The following is a 6,477-nucleotide window of genomic DNA, read 5'->3' on the forward strand; positions in this document are numbered from 1 at the left end:
GACTGAACTCTTACCGGACGAGCCTTTAGCAACTCTGTTGCCTCTAACAGAGCATTGTAAATCGCTCTTGAGTTCCAACACATTTATGGGTCACTTCTGTTCTAGAGGGGACCATCGACCCTGAAAGTGATAATCGAGGACTACTGTGCCCCATCCTCGAAGGCTGGCATCCATGGTTATGATGATACAGTCCCACATTCCGAACCATTTTCAGCTAACAGATTGCTGGATTGTGTCCACCAAAGAAGGGCTACTCTGGTAACCGGGCTCAGACAGATCTGTTGATGTGGGAACAGTAGAGACCCTGACCCCTGTGCTAACAGGTCCAGCTGAAACACCCTGGAGTGGAACCGGCCGAACTGTAGTGCCTCGAAAGCAGCTACCATTTTCCCTTAGAGATGCAGACAAAGAAGCATTGAAACAGTCTTTGTTTTGAGGACCAGCTAAACTAACAGTCGGATATCCTTGGCCTTGTCTCTTGGAAGAAAAATCCTCTGAGATTTTGTATCCAATATCATGCCCAGAAATAAAAGTTTCTGGGACGGACTGAGATTCGACTTCTTGAAGTTGATTATCCAACCATGTTGGATTAGAATGTGATATGTCAGTAAGGTATGATCTGATAGAAGAGGCACCGATGGAGCCTTGAGTAACAGATCGTCCAAATAAGGTATTATGTTCACTCCTGATGACCGAAGGAGAGCGATCATGACTGACATGAGTTTGGTGAAGATGCGGGGAGCCGAGGATAACCCGAACGGCAATGCCCGAAATTGATAATGATCCTTCAAAATGGCGAAACGCAGAAAAGCCTGGTGTGGTTCCCAAATGGGAACATGGAGATATGCGTCCTTGATATCCAGGGATAATAGGAACTCCCCTGGTTCCAAGCTCACTATTACTGACTTTAGAGACTCCATCTTGAAACGATACATCTTCAGATACCGGTTCAAGGACTTTAGGTTTAAGATGGGCCTGACCGAGCCATCTGGCTTGGGTACTACAAACAGGTTTGAGGAAAACCCCATACCTCGTTGAAGTTCCAGAACTGGAACTATCACAGAAGATACTGCTAGAGACTGGATAGCCTCCTGTAGAACCTTGGCTCTTTCTGCCTGTATTGGCAGACTTGTAGTGAAGAACCGAGGTGGAGGGGAGGTCTCAAAATCTATTTGGTACCCCAGGGTAATTAGTCTTCGGATCCATGGTTCTGTGGAAGTCTGATTCCAAACTTGTCGAAATCTTTGCAGGCGGCCTCCCACTGCAGATGGTCCCAGGTGGGACGGAAGACCGTCACGCCACTTGTTTCTCAGCTGGTTTAGGCTCTGGTCTACGAGCAACCGTGTGTGGACGACCTCTACCTCTGACACCTCTTGGTTGCGTGGGCGCACCTCTGATCCTACCACGAAAGGAATGTGTCACCCGAAAGGAATTAAATGAGTCCAGTGTAAATTCTTCTGGGAGCCGGTGCAGCTGACTGGAGGAAAGAAGATTTACCCCCTGTGGCTTGGGATATCCATTTGTCTAATTCCGGCCCGAACAGCATGTCGCCAGTGAATGGTAAACTTTCCACCTCATGCTTGGATTCTGCGTCAGCTTGCCAAGCGCTTAGCCATAGGGCTCTGCGGGCCAAAATAGCTGAAGCAGATATGCGAGCACTAATCTGACTGATATCCTTTGAAGCTTCTCCCATGTAAACTGCAGATTCACGGATGTGGTCTGCTAGTAGACGTAACTCTGCTCTGGAATTACCTGAGTCCAATCCTGTAATCAATTGTTTGGCCCAGGAAACCACTGCCTTGTTAACCCAAGCGGTAACAAGTGTGGGCCTGAGTTGAGCACCCACTGCTGTATAAATAGATCTTAGTGTTGTCTCCAACTTACGATCCGACGGATCTTTTAGAACTGTAGCTCCCGGTACTGAGAGTGCTGTTTTCTTTGAGAGACGGGAGACAGACGCATCTACTGGAGAAGGGTTTTCCCACTTCTTCATCATGGATGAAGGAAAAGGGTAACTAGATGAAAACCGGCGCGGAATCTGGAACCTCTTATCTGGCTGTTTCCAAGCTACCGAGAGCTGTTGCTGAAGTTGCTGCGAGAACGGAAAAACTGCAGAGCTCTTCGGTTGTTCGTTAAATAATTCAAACTCCTGTGATGGAGGAATTATATCCTCAGGTAAATTCAGAGTCTTTATGACCGCCAAAATTAAAGATTCCACCCCGGGAGAGGTGGACTCTAACTCCTGAGGGTTGTCGTCCTGTAACGCAACCTCCAATTCCCCTACTTCGGTATCCTCCATAGTAAGGAATTCTTCCTCCGACTCCTCTGACTGGAGAAATGTCGTCAGAGTACGCTTCGGTCTCTGGTAGGAAGTGGAGGGTGCGGATGCCGCTGTGCCCATTACCTGTACCAAGGTGTCTAGAGACTTAGTTAGCCCCGCCACCCAGGGAGGTTGAGACTTACGTGCCTCAGCTAACACTGATGTTAAGTCTGACATAACTCCTACCATGTCAGCGGCCCACGGTGGAGCAATAGCCAGGAATAGTCAGGAATAGCCATCGGTGGATCAATTGTTATACAAGCATCACATAACGTGGACCCAGTGGCATGCGGCTTAGATAGTTTGTGGTTACATTTAGAACAGACAAACATCTTTGAGCTGCTTTTGTTTTGTTTGACATGGATAAACAACAGTCACCCAGACACACAGCAGTGATTAGAAATAAAACAGAAGGCTGGTTGGGACACAGAGGAAGAGGTACCCCCTCCCACAGATTAGATTTCCTGCACTGACACCCCAGTGTTACTCACAGCCTCTTGCCAGGGATGTAGACAGGAGAATCAGCCTTCTGCATGTGCCTGCAAACTACCTGTAGTGGAGAGATGCAGGCAAACAACAGGTTAAAACGCGGCTCCACGCAGCTCTAACAGCCGCTGCCGCATTAATTAGATAGGGAGCCCGCTCTATTAGGCTCCGCCCCCTTTCTCCTCAAGTCCGAGGGACTGTAAAATGGCCACCACGCTGCAGTCATCACCTCCCCCCTGCGCTAGCCCCGCTGAGAAGGAGCAGCTAGTCGCGCTCATCAGCAGGGAGAGGGGAGAAGCATAATCATTTAGCAGCGCTTATAGCGCTCTCTGAAGTCAGCGCTGGCAGCGGGGCAGGAGTCGGGGAAAGTGCAAGTGATCTGTACTCACTGCGCTCCCCTCTGGACGGCTCCTCTGATCAGCACTTCTCCTCCCTGCTTCCTGGTGGCAGTCTGTGCTGTGTGTGTGTGTGCGGCATTAAGGAGCTGTCAGATGCTTTTGGTGAAGCACTGCACACTCCTTCCTGTAACCCAGGAGGTTAACAATGTGCCAGTAACACGGACCCCATCTTTAGAGAGGTGGCGAAGGGTACTTGAAAAATAATGTAAAAGATGTTTTAAATAATAAAACAAAAAATAAATAATAATGTTAAATAAAAGAAATAAATTAGATGTGCTGCTGGAGCACAGCAGATTGTGACCAGCTCCATGAGGCACATTTTCTAAACTGAGGGCTGGTGGGGCATAGACGGGGAGGAGCTTCACACTTCTAAATTTTAAAGTGCCAGCTCCAGCTATCCACGCCTCTTTACCCCAGCGTAAGCACCTCCAGTATCCCCTAGTGGATGAAAGAGAAATAAATATTACAGTGAATAGTTACAAACAAAATAGAGTATTGCAGGAATGTTAGCATCAATACTTGCAAAATGTCCCAAAATATACTGTTACTTATGTTATATAGAAATACTTTGCAACAATAATTTAAGCATAGATACGCCCATATGTGGAGCTACACATGCCATTTTGGTGGAGTATGACTTGCCCCCTCAACGTCGAGCCGCGCTCTAAGTGGTGCATTCTAATACCAACTATATTCTCCCTGAAACTAGTTTTCAAATGTAAGCAAGTATGTGAAGAAAACCAAGATGCATGCTGGGACATAGCTGATAACTACCTGCAATGTTGAGTGGCAGTATGCAGTGCTAAGGGGAGGACTGTTAGTGAAGGAGTGAGTAGCTCATATCTCCTGATGGCATCAGTGGACAAGATTATTAGTAACTATTAGCTGTCTAAACTGTGGAGAGAGAAGACAGGGAAGTAGGATGCAGCAGAGGGCAAGCGGACAAAGAATTACCTCACAGACGCTGAGGGGATAAGTGTCTCATGTACTGGTGAGTAGCCCAACCCCAAATCAACAACACCAAAGTTTTAAAAAGTTAAACACTTTACCTTGCTATTCCTTATACCACACCTTGGGATATATCAGTACTGTGTATAGAAAAAGTTGAGAACTGTTTCCTATATCTACTCCAGCTACTGGGGTTAGCTCAGCATGTAGTCACTTACTGTCGGGCACACCTGCTCCCGTGTTCTTTGTCATGTTATGCCAAGTCAGAGACTTGATAAAATATTTGTGTTCAAATGTGTTCAGGTTTAGGATCCTAAACAAAGTGAAATTTATTGGTAAATACCATTAAACCCTGAACATAGGGCCATTTGGAGAGATGGTTGGTAATACAGCTACATTCGCACCTGCTCTCACAATAGGCGTTTAGACATCTGTGCATTTGCGATGAAGATTGTAAACACTACAACATTGACTCAACATCGACATTTGCAGTACCTAGGGTCTACTCTAGCTACTCTCTTCAAATCCAACTAAATTTGGAAGCATTGGATTTGCAATTGAGAATACACCAGCGTTCCCAGACACGCCTGTGACACTCCCATGAAACGGTATCTTTTGCAATCAATTTAGGTCACCTTCTAGTCTCCACCCTAAAATGCCCAAGAATCGCAAGAACCTTATTAAGTGTTAGTGATACTATAGATAATTGCAAATGACCCAGGACCAGTGGCGGAACTCCCGGAGACAATGGAGTCATTTGCCGCCGGGCGTCAGCCCTGAAGGGGGCACCTGGCTCCATTGTCCCTGGGAGCTGCATGGAGAAGGAGCGCTGCTGATTGGCGCTCCACCTCCATTGGTGTAACTACGGAGGGTGCAAGGGGTGCGATCGCACCCCTGCACCCTCCATTTGCCGGGCGCCTGCTGAGTGTGTTACCAGTGGGCGCCCGGCTCCTATCCTCCTGGCGGTAGCCGGACGGAGCTCCCTCTGTCTTCCGGGTCCCGCAGTGTACTATGGGAGTGACGTAATGACCTCACTCCCATAGTGTCGAGGAGCAGACACCAGGGATGGATGGCAGCAGCACTGGAGCGGGGATAAAGGTGTTTGGTTTTTTTGTGTGTGCGCGCGCGGTGGGGGCCATCACTACGGGGGGCAACTACAGGGGCCTACTACTGGGGGCAACTACAGGGGATCACTACTGGGGCAACTACAGGGGCCTACTACTGGGGGCAACTACAGGGGCCTCACTACTGGGGATAACTACAGAGGCCTCACTACTGGGGGTAACTTCAGGGGCCTACTACTGGGGGCAACTACAGGGGCTCACTACTGGGGCAACTACAGGGGCTCACTACTGGGGGCAACTACAGGGGCCACACTACTGGGGGCAACTACAGGGGCCTCACTACTGTGGGTAACTACAGGGTGCTCACTACTGTGGGTAACTACAGGGTGCTCACTACTGGGGGCAACTACAGGGTGCTCACTACTGGGGGCAACTACAGGTGCCTCACTACTGGGGGCAACTACAGGGGCCTTACTACTGGGGGTAACTGCAGGGGCCGCACTACTGGGGGTAACTACAGGGTACTCACTACTGGGTCAACTACAGGGGCCTCACTACTGGGGGCAACTACAGGGGCCTCACTACTGGGGGCATCTACAGGGGCCTCACTACTGGGGGCAACAACAGGGGCCTCACTACTGGGGGCAACAACAGGGGCCTCACTACTGGGGGCAACAACAGGGGCCTCACTACTGGGGGCAACTACAAGGGGCCTCACTACTGGGGGCAACTACTGGGGGCTCACTACTGGGGGCAACTACAAGGGGCCTCACTACTGGGGGCAACTACCGGGGGCTCACTACTGGATGTACTGCATAGGGGGACCATTACTGGGGAGCACTACATAGGCGGACCACTACTGGGGGCATTATATAAAAGGAACTGCATAAGGGGGGCGGTGGCAGCTGGGGCTGGCATAGGTGCTGGGGGTTGGTACATTTTATTTTGGGGGGCACCAACATTTATCTTGCCTCTGGGCACCTGGGATGAAGTTACGCCACTGCCCAGGACACTTGGTTTCACACCTGTGCAGTAGGGGATTTCTGCAACGTGCTGTAGCAAAACATAACTCAACTGCCTAAAATTCGGCACTGTGTCCATCTCTCAATCAGTACCATAGCCAATTATACATGGCCAGAAAGTTCACATCTGTGTAATTCTATGAATGTAAGGAATGAGTGTCGAGGTATGTGAAGGGGAGTAGGATTCTGAGAATAAATTATTTGGCCAATTCACAGATTTGTTAAGGTGAGGAGCATAA

The sequence above is a fragment of the Taudactylus pleione genome, unplaced genomic scaffold (assembly GCF_031769625.1).
Source record: "Taudactylus pleione unplaced genomic scaffold, aTauple2 ptg000040l, whole genome shotgun sequence".
Classification (NCBI taxonomy): Eukaryota; Metazoa; Chordata; class Amphibia; order Anura; family Myobatrachidae; genus Taudactylus; species Taudactylus pleione.